General features: G+C 44.8%; 1 long non-coding RNA gene across 10 annotated transcripts in view; it reads left to right on the top strand.

Annotated features, from left to right (window-relative positions):
- The first annotated feature begins 765 nt into the window (after positions 1-765).
- Positions 766-9,401, top strand: part of LOC119870277 — a 55,384-nt gene continuing 46,748 nt past the window's right edge. For 6 of the 10 annotated variants that reach the window (XR_005355630.1, XR_005355636.1, XR_005355637.1 and 3 more), the window contains exon 1: positions 766-941. This is a non-coding gene — a long non-coding RNA (uncharacterized LOC119870277). The remainder of the gene's footprint in view (positions 942-9,401) is intronic. The other 4 variants (XR_005355628.1, XR_005355631.1, XR_005355629.1 and 1 more) reach the window with 2 other exon arrangements.

The following is a 9,401-nucleotide window of genomic DNA, read 5'->3' as shown; positions in this document are numbered from 1 at the left end:
ACTTGTTTCTATAATGTATTCATGCAACAAACATTTATCGAGTGGCTATCTTGCGGTGGGCGCAGTGCTGGGCATGTTGGAGAGGAAGTACCTGGGCTCTGACCTCTACTTCCAGTAGTGGCTTACCGGTGGACACACCCTTTATTGACTTGGGTAATTAGATAATTCTCAGTTAAGCCCTGTTGCCTTTGAAAATGACTTCTTTCTTTCACCGTCAATTATGCCAGGAGAGGAGAGAGGGAGGCAGCTGACTGGTATGAATGTCAGGGCCATAATAAACCCTGATTTACTTAAGAGTACATGGAATGAAACAAATAAAGTGTTAACCAACATTTTCTTTGAAATGAGGTTGGGAAGGATTAGCTTGGGGGAGGGCACCGTTAGAAAGAGAAGAGCCATTAATCACTGTCCCGAAATAATCCAAGTTGAATATCTTATTGTTTAATTATTTTTAATCTTTTGGAAATACAGAGCTGCCCCAGGGTGTTTTCTTTTCTCTGTCCCTCCTACAGAACAGCCTGCTCTGGGAGCTCAAGTCCTCCTGTGTATTCCTTGAAGTGGATCCAAATTCATTACAGATAGACTGTGTCGCGGACGTAGACGATGAAGCTGCTGAAGAGGGTAGAGGAGGGTGTGTAAAAGGGAGAGCAAGCAAGCCACGGTAAGTAGCTAGGGCTAGTTGTCAAACTTGAAAGGTGATCTTTGACCTTCTCATGACTCATAAAGCACTTTATGACTCCCGCCCCTTGGTCAAGAATTTTCAAGCTCAACAAAAGAGCTTTTAGCTCAAATGCCATTTAACCTAGCTTCACAGGATGACTTATTTTAGTTTCTGTGTTGACCAAGTAAAGTCCTTCACTCCAACTACCTAATAGCCCACCACCTTGGTTGATCCCAGGTCTGTTTGCCAGGTCATGCACTTTGAACAGGCATGGAACAAGGTGGGTGAGGTTTTATTTCTCACTTGTGGAAAGCAGATCACAAGACGGCCGATTTAGGTACATGGGTGGATTAGAGCTGCCAATATGCAAAATAGAGGAGAATTTCCAGTCAAAAGTTACTCAAAGTTGTCAACCCTCACAAGTCAAGCTAAAGGAATCCTTGAAGGAAGATTTTTGGGCTTGGTACCGTAGGCCCATCCCCAGGACTTTCTAATACTTGCAGCTTTAATCTCTGATGCTGCCCTACCCCTGATAAAAAATACCAATTATTCCATTCATCACCATTGAAATGTCCAGTTTCCTTCTGGGACAGGAAACTGTTAGAGACTACAATGGGATCCAAATGTACTTGAGATGCCCGCTGACCAGGTTGTTTGGGCAGTAAGATATACAGGGCCATAGGCACTAGAAGATTTGGATTTTTCTGTTATGCTTTATGCATTTTCCCATCTTTTTAAAACTCTGTTTCCCAAGCCAGGAAACATGATTGAAGAATTATAGCCAGTCTTCTTTTAACAGACCCGGCAAGTGCTGTCATGGTAGATTAGAGATGATTACAAATTCTTCAACGTTCCTTCAGTGACAGGTAGGGTCTTCGGCTTGAATCTGGACACCCTCTGTGGCTGCTTGACCAGTAGAATACTTTGCAGGTGACACCATGTTTCTGTGGCACTTTGTTATGTGGCAATTGATGTCTAGCATATGTTGGTTGGGGGCAAGCTAAGGCATCCGAATATGGTGATACATAAGGACCTCTTATAGTTGTGGGGAAAGGATCATATTGAACAAAGAATCCATGATTTTCCAGGACTTGTGCCAACTTTGTGAAACCTGGATCATGTATGGCCCCCATGTTTAGGAAGTTCACAGCCTAATGGAGGTGATAGACGTGCATGAAATAGCATGATTTAAACCAGTGATGGTGCTGATGAATGCCAGCTTAACAGGATGGCCCAGGTTACCCTGAAGAGGGTGACGGAGAACCCCACTTTACACAGTGCTAGCCGCCGGAATGTAGAATTTGGGGTGCCTCCCGGAGACTGCGAAAGGGAATCCTCTGAAGAGCCTCCCCTGAAAAGGGGACAGTTCAGGAACGTTCTAAAAGAGTGGGAGTTGGTGCTCCTAAATCCAGAGTTCTAGCGGCCCTACATGTTGTAAGAGGTATCATGTGACAAATGCTAAAATGTTTCCTTACCCAAAAAATACCTTCCTCACTAGCCCTGCTGCTGCTGTATTCCAAACTTCTACAATATTCAGTCTTTGAATAGGCTTTGAGGGTCTGCAAAATTGTAAATATTATTTGGTAAAGGTAACGGTAGGTCATTTGTTTAGTCCCTCACACATTTCCTTATTTTTATGTTCAAAATTAATGTTTTCCATTGACTCTCTGGGCTAGTATATTATAGATGTTCAAAATAGTTGTTCTGTTGAATAAATGTTTGGCACTCAGATAGTAGGTGTGCTTGAAGGCATGGACTGTTTTAGAGAGAGACACCTTGGTGAGTGGTAAGGGGCCCCTCCTGTCAAAGCACGAGTTGTTTCCTGCAGAAAGAATGACCGTATGCTCTTGAAAAAACAAATACCTGTTCATGTTTGGAGCATATTTAGCACTGGGGGTGGTAGTGAGGGACACTCAGCAGGATCCAGCGTGATGCATTCAAAGGCATTGCAGTGTGCTTAATCTAAAGTAACAACTCACTGAGAAAGTCATGGTGTATACGTATTTCAACATGAGGTGATGGAGCAGCAAAAGAGTCAGCCAGCGGGGCTTCTGGGCCAAGGAAGGTTCTTTACAAGCATCCTATGACACAAAAGGACCCGGCCCTTCTGTGCGATACATTCAGTGTTGTTCTAGATACAGAGAATGTCCACAGAATACATCTTGAACCTAGAGGGAGGTTATCTTTGGGGAAGGCGGTTAAGCAAAATGATTGGGTTACAAAGGGAGGTGATTGTACTGACTCCTCAGCTGTTACCTGAACCAGGTTCTCTGGGGCTGTGGTGGTCAGAAAAAAATTCTTTTGTTTATGTTGATTATCTGATCTCTTTGCTCTACTTATTTCCAGAAAAGGGTTTGAGGCTCGACAGTGTCATGAATCCCATCTCGATGTAGCTGACCGCCTTTCCAAACGATGGGTCTGATGATAACACTTCACTGCTGCGTGTCCATAAAAAGAAAAAAAAAAAAAAACCCACTGCCCAGTGCCTGGGTGGCTCAGTGAGTTGAGCATCTGACTCTTTGATTTTGGCTCAGGTCATGACCTCAGGGTGGGGAGATGGAGCCCCACATAGGGCTCCGTGTTCAGGGTGGAGTGTCTTTGGCATTCTCTCTCTCCCTCTGCCTCACCCCTGTCTACCCCCCCCCCCACTCCCACTCACCCTGTGTGTGTGCATGTGCATGCTCTCTCTCTAGGAAAAAAGAAAACAAATCCTCCTGCCCATCCCCCACCCCCGCCCCCCCAGCATCCCATAACCTGACCTCCTCACCTTCCGGGGCTCACATCCTGCCCTAGAAACTCTGGCCACACAGCTTTGAAATTCCTTTCCTCACAGTTCTCAGCCCACGATGCCTTCTCCTTCCATCCAGATGGACTTCCTACCTGTACCAGAACCAGCTCGGCCATCAACTCCTTAACGACACATGAGTGTTTAGCTTCCAGGAAAGAATGCATTCATTGTGCTCTTCGTTGTGTACTCATCACGCTTGAAAATAGGTGGTGGTGTGTGCCCCCAACACCCCACCTACTCTCTACCCTTCTCCGTTCTTCTCTGTCTGGAGCCACGGCCCTGACCTATATGCACCCCACACTCCCCCATCACCCAGCTCCCAGCTGGCCTTGGCTAATAGAGGACACCAGCAGGGGATCAGGAAGGAGGAGGAAAGGCAGAGAATTGAGGTATTAATCCCCCTGACTCGCTATGGCCTGGTTGCTTGGGTGTGTCTGTGTCTTTCTTCCAAAGACTGCGGTCCCTTTCGTGCGACCCTGCCTCTCTAGCTGTCCCCTCCTGCTGCTGGTATCCTCTCCGCCTCCGTAGGTGTTTGGGCTTCCAGTGGTAGCAGCAGTTCTTAGCTGCTACCTGCCACGGAGCACTGCCCTGCCCTGGCTTGTTCCCTGAAACCTCGCCTGTGCCTTTGTGAAGAGTCTAATTCATTTCATGAATTAGCAGCGTGAGTGAGCCATCTGTATCCTGCAGGATGCTCACTGATACAGCTGGTGTGCAGAGTAGGATCCAGAGCCTTCTGTAATGTTTATAACCTGGTATTTCAATGTCTTTCTTTCAAGATGTTGTCCAAACTCCTCCTTTGAGCTGTAAAACAGGTAGACAGAGCCTATAATACCAGAAAACCTTACTCCAAGCCACCCCCAGCAATGCCCCCCACCCCCGTACTTCAAATGGGGAATTTGGATGTCATATTTAGTCACCAAGTGCACAGTGACAAATCTAATGAATTCACATCAGGAAAACTCTAATAGCAGGATTTATTATTAGCCATGTATACCCCACCCTCAATTAGCAGAGGATAAAATATTTGTACAGAGGCTGTAGGACTAATCTTGCACTTTCAAGCCCTCCTTAAGATATGGAGGCAGCAATTCAGTTAAATGATAGGTGTTTGGATTAATTATGGCAGCTGAAATTACAAAGTAGATGCTCAGTAAAGGCTTATAAAATAAAATGTAATGGGGTGATTGCTCACACCACAAGTACTGTCCAGAGCTGACTGGAAACCAGAATTGAACTCCTGTTTGAACCAGCTGGTTTCTGAAGGCCCCCGTGTCCTTCCTTGCACGTTGGTGGCACAGCTGAGCTTCTGATCCGCGTGTGGAGCGCCCCGAGTGAGAGGGACCACCCGTTAGTCTCTGAACTGCACGCCAAGGAAAGTAACTCACTGTAAAGTATTTGCCAAATGATAATGTCAACTACGCATACACCACAGGTGGGTGGAAAGTTAGAGGTCCGGACTGTTGTATGCTTAAAGGCTAAGATGAGCAAGGAATGCCACCAGCTTTCCTCCCCAACGTCTGTCCAGGTCCACCCAGGCAGATGCAGCTGAGCCTCGAGACTGGGGGGGTAGAGACGGGGGGGTGGGGGCTTCTGCAGAGGCAGCCAGGCCCAGCGAGGGAGTTTTTCTTGAGTGATGCTTGTGGATCAAAGTGCAACCCCTGACTCATGTGCCCAGGGGCGAAGATCTGAACCCCTGGCCTGAAAGAGGGCTCTGTGGAAAGAACAGTAGTCCTCCCTATGCTGAAGTTGGCCAGTGGGGGTTTTTCAATTTGCACCTGGTGTTGGGCAGGGGTTCATGAAAATCCACAGAAAGGAATGTTTCCGAGTTGAATGATGGAAGAGGAAAAAAAAAAAAAAAAGGTTGAATGGTAGTCCTTTGGAACCATGAAAAGCACTGATTGAATTTGTGAAACAGAGACTTAAATCTTTGGCGAGGAGAAGGCTTCTCGGAGGTCTGCCTCTGTGAACGCGTGCGGTGGGGCGTCTGCTGTCCCCTCGGTGGCGGTGGTGGTGGTGGCAGTGAGTATTTGGAGGCCCGGCTGAGCCGCTCACAGCCGCCCTCCCCGGGGGAGCCAGAAGGCCCGTCCTCTTCCAACCAGGAGTCTTTTTCATCTTCTCTTTCCAGGGCAGAAGGCTTTTCCCAGCCCCTGAACATTTAAAATTCATACTCGGTGACCACCCTTTATTCACCAAGCAGAAGATGTGGGGTATTTTCTAAAGCCACTCCTTCTTTCCAAAGGAGCCAGGGTCTTTTTGTAAAACACACACTTTATTTCATCTAGAAATTTATCTTTTAGAAGTACAAAAATAATAAATGCTCGTTACACAAAGTTCAAATGCCACTGCAGAGACCAATAAAAAGACTTAAAAGTCACCCTGAATGTTATTCCAGTGTTGACCACCATCAAAGGATCCAGAGGGTCTCCTTCCAGCCTTCATCTTATAAGCATTTAGCGATATGCCAGAAATTGCATTTTTTAAATTATAAAAGAAAACCCAAATGTATATTTTAGACCTTGAAACTATAATAACTGAAGTCAAGATTACTGAACACCACAGTGTTGCTTTGCTGAAAGGACACCTCTGTATTCCTATTTTGTTTGACTTTCCAGAGCATTTGAAATTGTTGAAATTGTTGAAATTTGAAATTGTTGAAATTGAAAATGTCTCTTTGAGCTCTTACTGTTTCATGTTAATTTTCCCTCCCTGCAGCCCCTTTCCTGCTCATTGTCTAAAACCCACTGCTCCTAAAGCTTTTCCCTTCTAGGACTTGAGGTCCCTATGCCCAAGATGTCCAAACTCGTGTTCTGTGTGATCCCAAGGCCCACAGCTTTTTTTTTTTTCCATTTTGAAATACTATTTTATTTTATTTTTTAAATAATAAATTTGTTTTTTATTGGTGTTCAATTTGCCAACATACAGAATAACACCCACTGCTCATCCCATCAAGTGCCCCCCTCAGTGCCCGCCACCCAGTCACCCCCACCCCCCGCCCTCCTCCCCTTCCACCACCCCTAGTTCGTTTCCCAGAGTTAGGAGTCTTCCATGTTCTGTCTCCCTTTCTGATATTTCCTACCCATTTCTTCTCCCTTCCCCTCTATTCCCTTTGACTATTTTTTTATATTCCCCAAATGAATGAGACCATATAATGTTTGTCCTTCTCTGATTGACTTATTTCACTCAGCATAATACCCTCCAGTTCCATCCACGTTGAAGCAAATGGTGGGTATTTGTTATTTCTAATGGCTGAGGAATATTCCATTGTATACATAAACCACATCTTCTTTATCCATTCATCTTTCGGTGGACACCGAGGCTCCTTCCACAGTTTGGCTATTGTGGCCATTGCTGCTAGAAACATCGGGGTGCAGGTGTCCCTGCATTTCACTGCATCTGTATCTTTGGGGTAAATCCCCAGCAGGGCAATTGCTAGGTCGTAGGGCAGGTCTATTTTTAACTCTTTGAGGAACCTCCACACAGTTTTCCAGAGTGGCTGCACCAGTTCACATTCCCACCAACAGTGTAAGAGGGTTCCCTTTTCTCCGCATCCCCTCCAACATTTGTTGTTTCCTGCCTTGTTAATTTTCCCCATTCTCGCTGGTGTGAGGTGGTATCTCATTGTGGTTTTGATTTGTATTTCCCTGATGGCAAGTGATGCGGAGCATTTTCTCATATGCATGTTGGCCATGTCTATGTCTTCCTCTGTGAGATTTCTCTTCATGTCTTTTGCCCATTTCATTATTGGATTGTTGGTTTCTTTGGTGTTGAGTTTAATAAGTTCTTTATAGATCTTGGAAACTAGCCCTTTATCTGATACGTCATTTGCAAATATCTTCTCCCACCTGTAGGTTGTCTTGTAGTTTTGTTGACTGTATCCTTTGCTGTGCAAAAGCTTCTTATCTTGATGAAGTCCCAATAGTTCATTTTTGCTTTTGTTTCTTTTGCCTTCATGGATGTATCTTGCAAGAAGTTACTGTGGCCGAGTTCAAAAAGGGTGTTGCCTGTGTTCTCTAGGATTTTGATGGAATCTTGTCTCACATTTAGATCTTTCATCCATTTTGAGTTTATCTTTGTGTATGGTGTAAGAGAATGGTCTAGTTTCATTCTTCTGCATGTGGATGTCCAATTTTCCCAGCACCATTTATTGAAGAGACTGTCTTTCTTCCAATGGATAGTCTTTCCTCCTTTATCGAATATTAGTTGACCATAGAGTTCAGGGTCCACTTCTGGGTTCTCTATTCTGTTCCATTGATCTATGTGTCTGTTTTTGTGCCAGTACCACACTGTCTTGATGACCACAGCTTTGTAGTACAACCTGAAATCTGGCATTGTGATGCCCCCAGATATGGTTTTCTTTTTTAAAACTCCCCTGGCTATTCGGGATCTTTTCTGATTCCACACAAATCTTAAAATAATTTGTTCTAACTCTCTGAAGAAAGTCCATGGTATTTTGATAGAGATTGTATTAAACGTGTAAATTGCCTTGGGTAACATTGACATTTTCACAATATTAATTCTGCCAATCCATGAGCATGGAATATTTTTCCATCTCTTTGTGTCTTCCTCAATTTCTTTCAGAGGTGTTCTGTAGTTTTTAGGGTATAGATCCTTTACCTCTTTGGCTAGGTTTATTCCTAGGTATCTTATGCTTTTGGGTGCAATTGTAAATGGGATTGACTCCTTAATTTCTCTTTCTTCAGTCTCATTGTTAGTGTATAGAAATGCCACTGACTTCTGGGCATTGATTTTGTATCCTGCCACACTGGCAAGGCCCGCACCTTAAACATAACATGGAAATGTGAAAATAGAGTCATGCTGTGGATTCTGAACACCTCAAGGAATAAAGTTCCTCTCTGAGAAGCAGAAATGATCTAAATGGTTTCATTCTTGGCACATTGCTCACTTTGAGAAGTTGAGGAAATGTTTGACTTGTCTGAAAAAAATTAAGCAGGCCACATGTTGAGGTACTTTGGAGTAAAGCGATGGGGAAGAGGATGAGGTAGATAGGGAGTGACTCACGGTTTGATCTGGATTCTAGGGCTGTGTCCACACTAATGAGGGGGAAAGACAGCACTGTTGATCAAAGTAATGTGGAAAATCCTTGCCACGTTTCACTTAAATGCCCTGTAACTTTTTTACAGAAAGGGCTGTTCCGACATTGGGAGCTCTTGGGCTCCTCATCAGAGGAGCCTGCTGGCCCCATCACTCATGATTTCACTTTCCATTAAGAGGCGCATTTGCTCCCAGGTGGACTTAGCTCATCTCTGTCTTATTTCTCTGTGGTCCTGCTCGAATTTGTCACTGTGCTAAGCTCTGGCTGTGGTTGGGGTTAAGATCATTTGTCAAACTGTTGGAAGCAGAGACTTCAGAAAGGGACATTGGACTTTCTGGTGGCTTTCTGAAAAACTGAGAATCTTGGGCCTAGATAATAACGATGATGAAAAAGTTGGATCTCTGATTATGTGCCACTCACTGGCTGTGTCAATGCTTTATGAGCCTTACCTCGTTTAGTGCTCCATCGACCTCAGGAGGTAACTGTACTTCTTATTCCCAGCCCACAGATGTGTAAACGAGGCTCAGAGAGCTTAAGCCATATGCCCAAGATCACCCAGCAAGGAAGCTGCAAGGCTTCGGTTTGAACCCGGGCTGTTCTGCTTCAGAACCTTACTTGCTACCTGTGGCTGCCTCCCCTTGTCATCCTGGAGCACTTCTCATCAGTTGAACCCAGTTATGGTGTTTCAGGCTGGCAGGGGCTCTCAACTCTGGATGCACATTGACTCACGGGGAACCTTTTGAGAAATACCCATCCCAAACCCAACCCCAGAGATTCTGATTTGATTGAAGTTGAGGCCAATATTGATATCTTCAGTTAGGTAGAAACCAGCATTTCTTTCTTTTTTTTTTTTTTCTTTTAAGTGATTCCAAAGCTCAGGCAAGCTCAGGGTTAGAGAT

The sequence above is a fragment of the Canis lupus genome, chromosome 2 (assembly GCF_011100685.1).
Source record: "Canis lupus familiaris isolate Mischka breed German Shepherd chromosome 2, alternate assembly UU_Cfam_GSD_1.0, whole genome shotgun sequence".
NCBI classification, from domain to species: Eukaryota; Metazoa; Chordata; class Mammalia; order Carnivora; family Canidae; genus Canis; species Canis lupus.
Note: the sequence above shows the minus strand (reverse complement) of the source record. Positions and strands in the feature narration are given on the sequence as shown.